Raw genomic sequence first — 12,511 nt, 5'->3', positions numbered from 1 at the left:
TGCCCCTCAAGAGGATGCAAGTAACTGCACAGCACTCAGGGAGGAAAGAGACCAGCAGCTTTCCCCACCCACCAGGTGGGGAAGGTCACATTGTCAGGGAGGCATCAGGCAGGGCACTCACGAGGGCCGTGCCCTGTCAGCGCAGAAATATGTCTCCTACAACTGAGCTGCCCTGGTCTCATGTCCTTCGTCCTCAAAGCAAGACCCAGAGGGAAAAAAACCTTTTCCAAGTCACTCTAACAGCATCCCAGCACACAGCTCAGGGCTCTGTCTAGGAATACAGAAATACCCAGCGGTCCAGGAAGAAGGTGGAACGGGACGTCTGATACCAGGGATACAAAGCAGCAGGAAAATGCAACTCATAGAGAGGAGAGAAACCAATGAATGAAAGGCATCCAGATTAGAAAGGAAGGTAAAGAAAAAAACAAAAAACCTTGCCTTCATTTGCACTCATGATCATCTATGCATGAAACCTGAGACCATTTACAAAAGAGCTACTTAATTAGTGAGCTTGGCGTGTTTGCAGGACACAATATGTTTTAGAGACAGCTACTATAAGGACAGATGCAAATTAAATATAAGAGGTTTTGGGGGGGGGGGGGCTAGGGACACAGCTCAGTTGGTACAGTGCTTGCTTTGCATGCACAGGGCCCTGGGTTTGATCCCCAGCACCACAAAAATAAAATAAAATAACAGGTTTAATTCTCACTGTTGGAGAGACTCCTCCCTCCTCCCCCTTTGTTAAAGCATTGACTTAGGAGAACTTGTAAGTTCTTTCTCCATCTCTGAAAAGGATGTAAATCCCTTTTCAAAGGTACAAAAGAAAGAGCCTCTTGCCAGCTTTATGACCCAGGAAGTGTGTTCAAGGACCTAGGAACCGTCTGGTCTCTATGAAAAGTAAACAGCTGGGATGATATTTCCCCCACTTCCCAGTTCCTGTGAGAGAAAGGGAGCGTGGGGTGGGGGGAGAGGAAATACTAGAAGTCTTACTTCAGTGGGCTCCTTGCTCCAAGTGTGAAAACGAGATCCTGTCATAAGAATGTGAGAAGTTTACTTATTTTTCCCTTGGATAAAGACAGTTATATTAGTCTGCTCAGGCAGCCATAACAAAGTTCTACAGACCAGTGGGCTGAAACAACAGAAATTTATTTTCTCACAGTTGTGAAGTCCATGATGAAGGTGATGGTAAATTCAGTTTCTGGCAAGGGCTCTCCTCCTGGCTTGTAGTTGGCCACCTTCTGGCTATGTGCTCACTTGGTCTTTCCCCAGCATATGTGCCCTAAATGGGCACCAGAGCCCTCGCCTTTTCTGAGAAGGCCATGTTGGATCAGAGCCCCACACTTGGGACCTCGTTTAACCTTAATTACTCCCCTAGAGGCCCCATTTCCACATACAGCCACACTGGTGATTGGTTAGGACTTCAACACATGAATCTGGGAGAACGCACAGTCAGTCCCCAACAGCAATAAACTAATACATACGGTCGCCCTGAATGCCACGCTAATTTAGTGTGTACTGTGTGTGAGAGATGGCACGGGCAAGTCATCCTTCCCAATGACTAGTTATTGTCCACCCCCCACCCCACCGAGCAAGGATGGAATGAGTTAGATCTGCTTGGCTACATGAGAGGGTGATGCCTTTCTGCCCCTTTGCAGTCTCAATGGATTGGCTTTAATGTGCATCACATTCTGGTGCACTGCTTATTCAATAATGAAATCATTTTCTACCTTTGTGCGGATGGTCTCTGCCTGGGCTGGCAGACAATTTTCTTTCTAATTCTATTTTCCCAATGCTACAGCCCTCTCACCCTGAAAACACTCAACTCATTGCCCTGACACTTTTTTTCTTTGCTGATCTGAAACAGGCATAGTAAGGCATTAAATTTTTGTTCTGGTGTTTCTAGTCTGCTTGCTCTTGTGGTGCAAACTAAGTAATTAAAAAAAAAAAAAAAATCCTAGCAAGAACTAGATCCAGCAGTGACAAGAGATGTGAGGAAGCCACCATTCTGGTGGAAGGGCACAATTCCTGGAGGTCAGAACAATTTTGTATGAACATATTCCAGAACCTGAAATAAGTAGAAAAGTAAATGAAAGTAATGCATTGTCATGTATTCCTTGTTATACAATCCACCATTCACTCAGGGGCATGTGTACAGGAATCCCTAGCAATCCTCATTCAAGATGAGGTGAAGAGGGCTGGGGATGTGGCTCCAGCGGTAGCGTACTCGCCTGGCATGCGCGGGGAGCTGGGTTCCATCCTCAGCACCACATAAAAATAAAATCAAGATGTTGTGTCCCCCGAAAACTAAAAAATAAATATTGAAAAATTCTCTCTCTCTCTTTAAAAAAAAAAAAAAAAAAAAAGATGAGGTGAGGAGATCAAGTGCAATTTAAATGCTCAATGATCACATTGCTGTGTATTTTTTTTTTTTGGCATTAACATGGTTTGGAAGAGTTTTTAAAAACTTGGGAGATTACATGGAAAAAACACTAATGTTAAACTTGCAAGCAAAAGAGTTTATGTTTCTGTGGCTGGTATCCGTTTCGTGTATAACTACGACTTTAAAGTACAAATATGCCAGGTGCGGTGGCACAAGCCTGTAATCCCAGCAAGTTGGGAGGCTGAGGCAGGACGATTGCAAGTTGGAGACCAATGTCAGCAACTTGGCGAGACCCTGTCTCCAAACAAAAGAAAAACAGGGCTGTGGATGTTGCTCCTTGTTTGAGCGCCGCTGGGTTCTATTCTCAGTCCCCCAATCCCCAAAAGAGAGTAAGTACAGATATATTTCCAACTCCTGACGGTATAGTTGATGCCCAATCGACTTTCACCTTCCGTTTCTAAAGCATCTTCGATTATCTTATGATATTTGACTCTCTGAATCTCAGAATTGCTCCCCCAAGGCAAGGACAAGGGTGAGAAAAGCCGGACAAGCAATAGGTGAAAAGACACTCAAGCACAGCACAGTAGTTCAGTTTTATTTCCAGCATTAACAAACATTTATGCACCCTAGCGCCAGTCCAGAGAAACAAACCGCTCCCGCATCCCCGCCCATACACGGGTGATCACCGCAGGAATCAGTGCCCTAGGGCTGGAAGAGAACTAACTCAACCTCCTTTTCCTGGTTGAAGCTTCAGGAAATAGGGGGGCACAGAGCGCTGCATGGCCTGCACCAACATGGAAAGCTGGTTGAGCAAGGAGGCGACGGATATCTGCAGGAGGCTGGAGTTTTCAGCAGTCAATCGGCTAAAAGTAAGGGGAAAAGAAAATCACATCCAAGATGCCAACTCCTCTCCCTTGGTCCCCGCCCCGCCCCGCCCCGCCGGGCCATGCAGCTAATCCTTCAGTATCTCACCTAGAGCGCCCCCTGCACCGCGGCCCTCCTCTGACCAACCCTTGGGTGTCTCCATGCGTCTCACAGAGTGCCCCCGCAGGGCGAGACGGGTCAGCCATCTGCTGCCGCCTGCTCCCGCTCAGCCAGGCCCCTTGTGAACTTACATAACCAGGTCACTGCCGATCACGGCGAATTCCCTGTGAACCGCCCCTCCGAGGGCCTCGATGCCCGGGGCCAGGTACCTGCGGGCAATCTCCGCATCCATGAAGGACAGGAAAGGCACCGTGAGGCCGCTGGTGGAGAACCAGTTAAGGCAACTTGGAGACGCGGGCCACCCACGACCCCTTCCGCCGACTCCAGCCCACAGCATAGCCCCCATCCGTCAGGCTGGTCCCCTAAGTCCGCTTCCTCTAGCCGCCTCGGTTCCTCACTCGTCCTTCGGCCCCGAGGATGTTCCTCCCCGCCAGACCCCCAAACCTCTCTCTGCCCATCCCAGGCCACTCCCAGCCTGGCCCTCAGCCCTGCCCCGACCCTTGGGAAGGATACAATTCCAGCGGTTGGTTTCCCAAGCCCTCTGCAGAAGCTTCTGCACCCCGCCCTGAACCGGGCAACGCCCCGTCGACCGGGGGCGCTTCCCCGGCAGCAGCACCCTCTGTTCCTCCGCCTTCCCACATCCCGGGGTTTCCAGAGCGCCCAGGGCCACTGGACCCACTGGCACTGCCCTCTGCCCCATCACGACCCCCGCCATCGCCACCATCTGGGGCCTGCATGGCTGCTCCACGTGCCCCCTCAGAGCACACCTCGAACACAACCTCCACTTCCCGCTGTGCTGAAGGAATGAGGTGCCCACACGAAGTCCCACCCCTTCCCCCACACGAAGTCCCACCCCTTCCCCCACAATGCACCCCGTGAGGCGCACTGCGCCTGCGCCCGAAGGCCCCCATGTGCTGAGGCACCAGCCGTGCGGTGGGTTTGGACCAAACCTGCCCTGCTGCCCCTGGGCCCTTGGGCGGCCCCGTCGGCCCGCTCCCTCACAAGGCCCCGCCCCTTGACTGTAGGCACCTCAGGCCCTCCTAGAGGACCCGCGCATGCAGGCCCCTAATGAGGCTGCCTGTGCCCGTCTCAGTTCCCGCCATTTTAAGGGGTCGCGAGGCTCTACTTTGGCCAGCGTGGACAACCACTCATATTACCGCCTGCCCTGAATTCCCCTGTCCTGGGCATGAGGCCTACACTGCTGCGGGCCCCCACCCCCAGTCTCGAGTGAGAGCCTGGAGCGCCTGTGGACCATACAGAAAACTGGGGGAAGCAGGGGCTGGGGTGGAACTTGGGTCTCTCCTCAGCGGCGGCAACGACAGAGCAGGCACAGGCAGCCACGCTGGGGACAGGACCTAGGACCTGTTAGACACCCTTGGCTCTCGGGCTGAGAGGACAGTGTCTGGGCAAGACGGATAGGATCGTGACAGGAGAAGCTGCTGGTGGCCAGTTCTCCCAGGCCAGAGGGACAGCCTGAGGACATCAGTCCGGGTGATGCAGATGTGGCGAGCCATTGCAAGTTCATCGCCCTCAGGGAGGACTAATGACCATGGTCATATTACAGCCCTTTCAGTGTGGAGGTAGGGTTTCTCCATCAGTCTGTCAATGCCACGCACCTTGCACCTTCGTAACAGATACAATAGATGCATACAATCTCCAGAGCAAAAACGACACTACAGTGTAGTAGGAAGACATTTTTATAGCTTTAAAAAAATGTAGCATATGCAACTAACATCTGAGAGATGCCCACAGTTAACAACCTCCTCCCCCCAAATGGGGCATTATAACAACCAGCCCTCAGCAGCCCAGAGGAGCTAAGCCACGGCACACCAGTCTCCTACTCCCACCTCTCTACATGGCCCTTTCATTAACTGCTTCTCGGCTGCGTATGTTAGATTAGAATGTGCCGTCTGTTCCCTGCTGTGCTCTGCATACTGCTGCAAGGGTAGATGCAGGCATCCGGCAGCTACATGGGGACGTCTGCGTGCATCAGTCGGCATGCATCTGCAGGTAACATAAGCCTCACTGGCCAGCTTTTGCACAGGGACTTTAACACAGAGATCCAGTTGCTGACGAAATCATTTGAGGAGCCAGAACCATGGCATGTAGGCCAAGACTCTGACAATGACTCCCAAAATACCACAGAATGACCTGCCTGGGGAGCCAGAACCCTACCACAAGAGGGTGGTAGCGAGATCAGGAACCTGCTGACCCTACCATTGCTTCTGGGAATACACCCCCCCCCCCCCCTGCTATCGTCCAAGTACTGTATCAGGAAGGTTCCTCTCTCTCTCTCTAACTGCGAGTCCCACAGCCACTCTGCTACATCTGAACAGCACGTAAGAAACGAGGCCCTAGATCCCCTCCTGAGTTAGTAAACGTCTAGCAATGGGCCCTTGTGAGGTGGGGAGGAGCCCTGATTTCTGGCGCTTGCCGGAAACCACGTCCTGCATGCGCTCCCAGCTTGGCCAACTTCAAGCTATCAATAGGAGCTCACTGGGGGCACAGGTGACAAGAGATGGTCCCCATGGGCTGCCTGTCACCAGCAGATAGGGGCTGGCTCCGACACACCACTGCTGGCACCAGCCTTACCCCACAGTAGGAATCTCTGCTAACACTGCCGTGGAAATGTGAATCCTTGCGCGTTGCAGAGAGAGAAGAGGTAGCACCGTAGGGGTCAGCTAGGGATTTTTATGAACCATTTCCACAGAGCTGTTGAAGCAGAGGGTCCTGGAGGTCGTTATTTTCAGAGTCTTGTTGGAGTAGAAGCTCGAGGTGTCAGCCGGAGTGGATCGTGTGTGGTTGTCATGGGCACGGGAAGCCATGCTGCACTGAAAATCCGTGGGGCTGGAAATTGAAGGTTCGTCACTGTGGCGGTTTTCCTGGGCAAGCCTCGTGAGCAGTGATGAGGTCGGGGTGCCACCATGTTCAGTCTCAGCAGGGAGTGGGAAGTGGGGGGTGTTCCTCCTTTTGCGGGTCTTAGGTGAGGGGGTTACGACTGGTAAGGTTGATAAGCTACCACGTCTGGTGTTCCTGATATGATTTGGGGTGTCCACGTATCCAGGTGCACCTTGATTCAGTTTGGTAACTTGCCACATATAGGTTGTTTATCAGTTTGTGCCTCATGGTTGCGCTGGGCAGATGGTGGTGGTTCACTTGTACAAGCAAGGGCCAGACTCATTCTGCCTTATACTCAAAATGGAGTAGCTCATGGCACACCACTGCTTTAAAAAATGGAGCAACTCAGGTTTAGACACAGCCTGAAAACGGCTGTTCTATACATTGTGGAGTCACCCTGAGCGGGGCATAGCCTGCTCTCCACACAGCTTAAGCTCCAAATGGCTCACTCAAGCCCTATGTAGACTGCAAAATGATCCTCTCAAGGTCCAGAACCTCAACTGGTGCAGATAAAATCCTTGGTGTGCACCCTGGTGGGACTACCAACAATGGCCCATCGACCATTTCCAGTGACCTCATTTTCCTCACCTATGAAGCAAGTTTTAAGTAGCCACAGTTGCAACAGGAAGGAAAAGGGCAACTGCCCTGGGATTTAATATCTCCAGGCAGCTGCAGGACCTTTCTTGTGGTTCCAAGTACAGGTCCGGCAAGTTGGGAGAGTGTGTCAGTCCTGAGCCCTTTCCTTGTCACCGTGGTTCACTTTATGCTTTGACTGTATCCCTTGTTGTTCTACAACTCACAATTTTTCTTTAACTCTTCCCAATCTTGTCCTCCATGACCTGGTCCTCCGTGACCTGGTCCTCCATGACCTCCTCCTCCATGACCTTCTCCCTGATCCTCTCCTCCCTAATGTCTGCTTTCTAATCTCAGGGAAACTGAATGAATTCCTCTGAATCACCTCTTTAAAAACTCCCTGCCCCCCACCCTTGGGCAGAATCACGGTCTCTGAAGGAGGAGTCCCTGTGTTTCTCTGTTGCTGGCAAAGCAATCAAACTTGTTTTTCCTTTTTGTCAAAACAGTGCCCCCATTATCGGGTTGGCGTAGGGGACAAGGTGCCAGCTTTTGGTAACAATACCTCCCGGGAGGGAAAAGGCTAGGCTCCACACGCTCGCTCGCTGCTCCAGAATTATCTGGCGTTAAATTGGGAGGAAAATTGGTTTTATTCAGAACAGGCTCTGAAGGAAGCTGGGAGAAGCCTGTTTGTTTCAAAGTTTGCAAAGGTGCGGGACCAAAGGTCTTTGAAAGTGGAGTTGAGGAAGAGAAGGACTTTGTGAAGGCAGGTAAGGGAGGGAGGGTCTTGATGACAGGGGAGAGCCAGGTCATTATGTTCTGAGGCAAGGTGTGGGTGGAAGCCCTTGATAAGCTCGGCACTCGTGAAGGAAAGGGAAGGAGCAGAGAATTCTCTGAGCAGTGAATGGGGTGCGATAACTTCAGGAGCCAAGAGGGAAGAGATGGTGAGAAGAGATGGGGGAGGGAAGGTCTTGAAGGTGAGGGAAGTCAGTAGTTTTCAAGAGGAGGGGAGGGACATTAGTGCTTTGCTAGAGGCAGTACGGTCTGAGAGAAGGCCTTTCTGAGGGCAGTTGGCGGAATGAAGGATTTAGTGAGGTGACGTGAGGGGTGGAAGGACACTTTGAGGGGAGGGAAGCGATATCACTGCTTTGTGGCTGGAATGGAGGAGGGAAATCTTTTGTGAGGAGAGCAGTGACAGGGAAGGCTTTTGTCAGGGGAGGTGGTTCAGGGAAGACATGTTTGAAGGAAGCTCAGGAGGAAGCCTAAGAGATGGGGAGGGAAGGCAAAGAAGGACTCTGCGACCAGGGAAGTGACATAGGAATTTGGGGAGAAAGGGAGAGTTGTTGAGTCTCAGAGGAAGTCACCCAAGAACCATGAAAACGCAGGAAACACCCATGATCCACTGAAAGGCAAAAAGCACTGGTGAACAGTTGCAACTCCTGAGGAACACAAAGGGTAGGGAAAACTAGTTGGGAACTGCAGAACTCTAGCCCGGCACCACCACCTCTAGCCCAGCCCCTACAAACTGTCGTCCTCTAAATGTTAACACACCACACCAACAGGCCGCTCACTTTCCCTCTGGGGATGGTCCGCATCCAAATATTCCTTGCTTTACCCCCAAGGCATCTCTCTCTTGAGATTGCCCCCATCCTCCCCTGAACATGTACCTACTTTTCTAAATAAGCCTCTGTCTATGCCTTTGTCGGCCACAGGCTGAAATTCTTTTCCGTCAGGTATGCCAAGAACCCCACTGGTCCTGCGTCAAGTCTACCCTTCTCTCCGGGAACTCCTCAGACCCTTCTTTGGGGACATCTCTCCTCCTGTGACAGGAGGATCTGTTGGGGATATAGAGGCAAGGCAGCCATTAGTGTCAGAGGGCAACACCTTTGTGAGAGGAAGTGAGTGACAGAAGGTCTCAGCAAAGGGAAGCGAGGGGTATTAGTGCCTTATGAAGAGTTTGTGAAGGCCTCACAGAGGAGTCGTGATGGAGGGAAATTATCATGGTGCCCGGTGAAGGCAGATGAGACAGGGAAGACTTTAGCAAGGGAGGGAAAGCTTTTGTGAGCTGGCAGAGGTAACCAAAAGACAAGCTTGTTTCCTAGTAAAACGGTACGGGGCGGGGGGGTGGGGACAAGCCAAAAAATGACTTTTGATGCACTACAGTCCCCTCAGGGATGGCTGTCAAACCCAGCTGTGACAGGAAACCATCCTCCTGACGGACAGAGTTTTAGGTGTTGCACCTGCACATATACCGCGTATGGAACTTAGAATACACCGTAACTCAGGAGCAGGGGTAAACGGCCTGGCTTTTTGGCCAGGAACCTGGAAATTTAGGCTCTGCAGGTCAAGGAGCTCTGGTTCACAGAGGGGCACACTTCCAACATGGTGCACAGGAAGCGTCTCACTGAGCGTGAAGTGCCGACGGCCATCTGCTCCCTTCGGATACCACATGCCTAGACACCAGCAGGCAAGGAAAGGAGTCGTGATGGCGTTGTGAGATGCAGACTGTCTTACAATATTGGCTACAGGGAATGGCCTTGTCCTAGATCCCCTGGTGTCAACCTGGGAAATTGATCTATTTCTACAGAACTGCCCGTTTCATCTGCATTCAAGGTAGTTTTGCAATTTCAACATTTAGTTTCCGTCCCTTCTCTCCTGCGTGATTGTATCTGCTTTTTGTTAAATCAACTGATCCTAATCAGACACCCATTTCATTGTGCCCAGAGATGCACTGGGCCAGCAACTCCCAGAGGGCCCAGCAGGCACTCGTGGCCTCTGCTCTGGGACATCTGCAGGATCAGCCGAGACATCTGAAGCAGGTGGAAGCCAAATCATCCGAGGGTCCTTCCCTCACAGGTCTTCCGTCTGTGTGCGGGAGACTCCAAGGCAGGCCCTGTGCACCAGAGATGCCCTCAAGTCCTCTCCACCGTGGCGGCAGCCCCAGGGCAACCCAACTGCTTTCAGGCAGCTCAGTGCTCCCAGAGCCCGTGTTCCAGGGAACAGTCGAGAAGCTTCACACTACTATCATGTCAAGCAGCATCGACCCCGCTGTCCTCCAGCAGTGGAAGCAGTACCAGACCTGCTCACATTCAAGGGGGCAGGGGAAGGGAGGGACACAGACCCCATGTCTCAAAAGGAGGCTGTCAAGGCCAAGGTGTAGAACACATGAGATGGACCCTCATCCTGTCCATCCCTGGAAAGACACTCGGCCACACAGTTATCATTATCATATGCACGTGTTTAGAGGGGCGTGAATGTCATTTCATCTAGGACTGTCCTTTGCAAAGTCAACAAGTCCAGGGCGTGGCTTGGACATGGGGAAGACCGCCATGTTCAGCCCAGGAGTACAGAAGGGGCACCTGTACTTTCCTCCACTTGGCTCACAAGTCTAGTGGTTGGGCCATGAGGTCAGAGCCCATGCGTCTATTGCTGCCCAGGGACAGGAGCACCTCATTGTGCCTGTTGTTCTTGAGAAGTGAAAGGAACCTCTTGGGCTCCATCCAAACAGTTCCTACCCCTGGGGGCTGCAGAAGGGGAACCCTTCTCTGAGCCTCCATTTGCCTACCTCTGGGGACCACACAGGGCCTAAGTCGGTACATATACAAATTCAAGGGACAGGCAGGGCTCCAGACGGGTGGCGAGGGACGTGGGACATACAGAATGCCCGGGAATTACATCCCCAGGGCCAGGAACACCAAAGTCAATCTGGGAGTGCTGGTTCACTGAGCAGATGAAGGTGGAAGACAGCAGAAATGTGGGACACAGCCAGACGCTTGGGAGATGGGTCTTGAGAGAGGGACAGTCCCCTCCCAGTGAAGGGGAGGAAAAGACAAGGCATCCTGGCTCAGAAGCAGAAGTTGGTGTCACCAAAACCAGACATTGCTTCAACTGAAGAGGCCCCTCAGGGCCCCCTTCATGTCCTCATTCCTTAGGCTGTATATGAAGGGGTTGAGCATGGGAGCCACCACTGCATATAGGACGGCGGCCACGGAATCCTCAACTGTGTAAGACGAGGAAGGCCACAGATAAATCCCAAGCAGGGTCCCATAGAACAAGGACACCACCGCAAGGTGAGAACTACAAGTGGAAAAAGCTTTCATCTTGCTCTGAGAAGAATGCAGTCTTAGGATGGCTGAGAAAATGCGCATGTAGGAAAGAGAAATCAGGAGGAAGGGGGTCACAAAAAGAAGGCTCCCCAGGGTATAAACAACCAACTCATTGACATGGATATCTGAGCAGGAGAGCTTTAGCAATGCATAGAGTTCACAGAAAATGTGTTGAATTCTGACACTTGCACAGAATGACAGTGTATCCATAAGCAGGGTGTGGACCAAGGGATAGATGTTTGTGACAATCAGAGCCACAGACAAGGAGGTGACACAGAATTCGGGGCTCATGGTTGCGGCATAGTGAAGAGGGTGACATATGGCTACGAATCGGTCATAGGCCATCATCGCCAAGAGGCCATTGTCCAGTTCTAGAAATAAAATCAGAAAATACATCTGAATGAGGCACCCAACCTAAGGGATGGACTGGCTCTGAGTCTGGATGTTCAGCAGCATCTTTGGTACAGTGACAGAGGTGAAGCAGATGTCCACACAGGATAGACTGGCTATAAAGAAGTACGTGGGCATGTGGAGGGTGGGGGTGGAGCCGATAGCCAGGATGATGAGCAGGTTCCCCACCACCGCGACCAGGTACATGGATAGGAACAGGCTGAAGAGGAGGGGCTGATGTCCAGGCACCGCTGACAGTCCCAGGAGGAGGAATTCTGAGACGATGGTTACATTACTTCTCACCATGGCTTCCAGTTTCTACAAATTCACATTGGAAATACATCCGTCAACACGACCAGAGGCAGTTTGGGGAAGCCCGCACGACACCCATGTCACTGATGGAAATCATACTTGTGGAAGGATCTCCAGCCTGGGGTAGTCAGCACAAGAGAGTATGGGGACCCTACAGGCCACCAAGTGTCTTGAGGGTGCTGCTGAGGGCTGAGGTTCTCCGTGGGACTGACCTTAGTCAACCCCCCTCCTGCTTCCTGGGGAGGAAAGATCCAGGCAGAGAAGATAAAGAGAACTGAAGGAAAGTTGGGGGTTTTTTGGGGGGTGGGGAATGGGTAGAGGCAACTGTGTAAGACTTGTCTCAGTAGGAACTCTCAAAAAGGACCAAGGTTGACCTCCATGAACCATTCTGCTTGTCCATGTAGAGGTGTGAGAGATGACGATTAAGTTAAAATTGTGTGTGTGTGTGTGTGTGTGTGTGTGTCTGTGTGCATGTGTGTGAGAGACAGAGAGAGAGTGTGTGCTCAAACACAGGCACATTATATACTTGAAGAAGATATTCATCAAAATGTTAACAGGGGTTATCTCTGGGATGTGATTGTAACTTGCATCTTTCTTTTTTTATATTTATATTTTTAGTTGTAGTTGGACACACTACCTTTATTTTATTTATTTATATGTGGTGCTGAGGATCGAACCCAGGGCCTTACACGTGCTAGGTGAGTGCTTTTACCGCTGAGCCACAACCCCAGCCCCTGCATCTTTCTTAATACAATAAGCACGTATCGGTTTTCCCACTGTGCTGTATTGATGTCGACAAGTCTTCCAGGAGGATTCTGTGAAGGGCAACTCTCACACAAAAGCACAATTAGGGGCTCATACGCAAACAGTG

General features: G+C 51.5%; 1 pseudogene; it reads right to left on the bottom strand.

The window, feature by feature from the left end:
- Window positions 1-10,716: 10,716 nt before the first annotated feature.
- LOC139703193 (olfactory receptor 1N2-like) lies at window positions 10,717-11,834 on the bottom strand (annotated as a pseudogene).
- Window positions 11,835-12,511: the final 677 nt, after the last annotated feature.

Source organism: Marmota flaviventris, chromosome X (genome assembly GCF_047511675.1).
Source record: "Marmota flaviventris isolate mMarFla1 chromosome X, mMarFla1.hap1, whole genome shotgun sequence".
Taxonomy (NCBI): Eukaryota; Metazoa; Chordata; class Mammalia; order Rodentia; family Sciuridae; genus Marmota; species Marmota flaviventris.
Note: the sequence above shows the minus strand (reverse complement) of the source record. Positions and strands in the feature narration are given on the sequence as shown.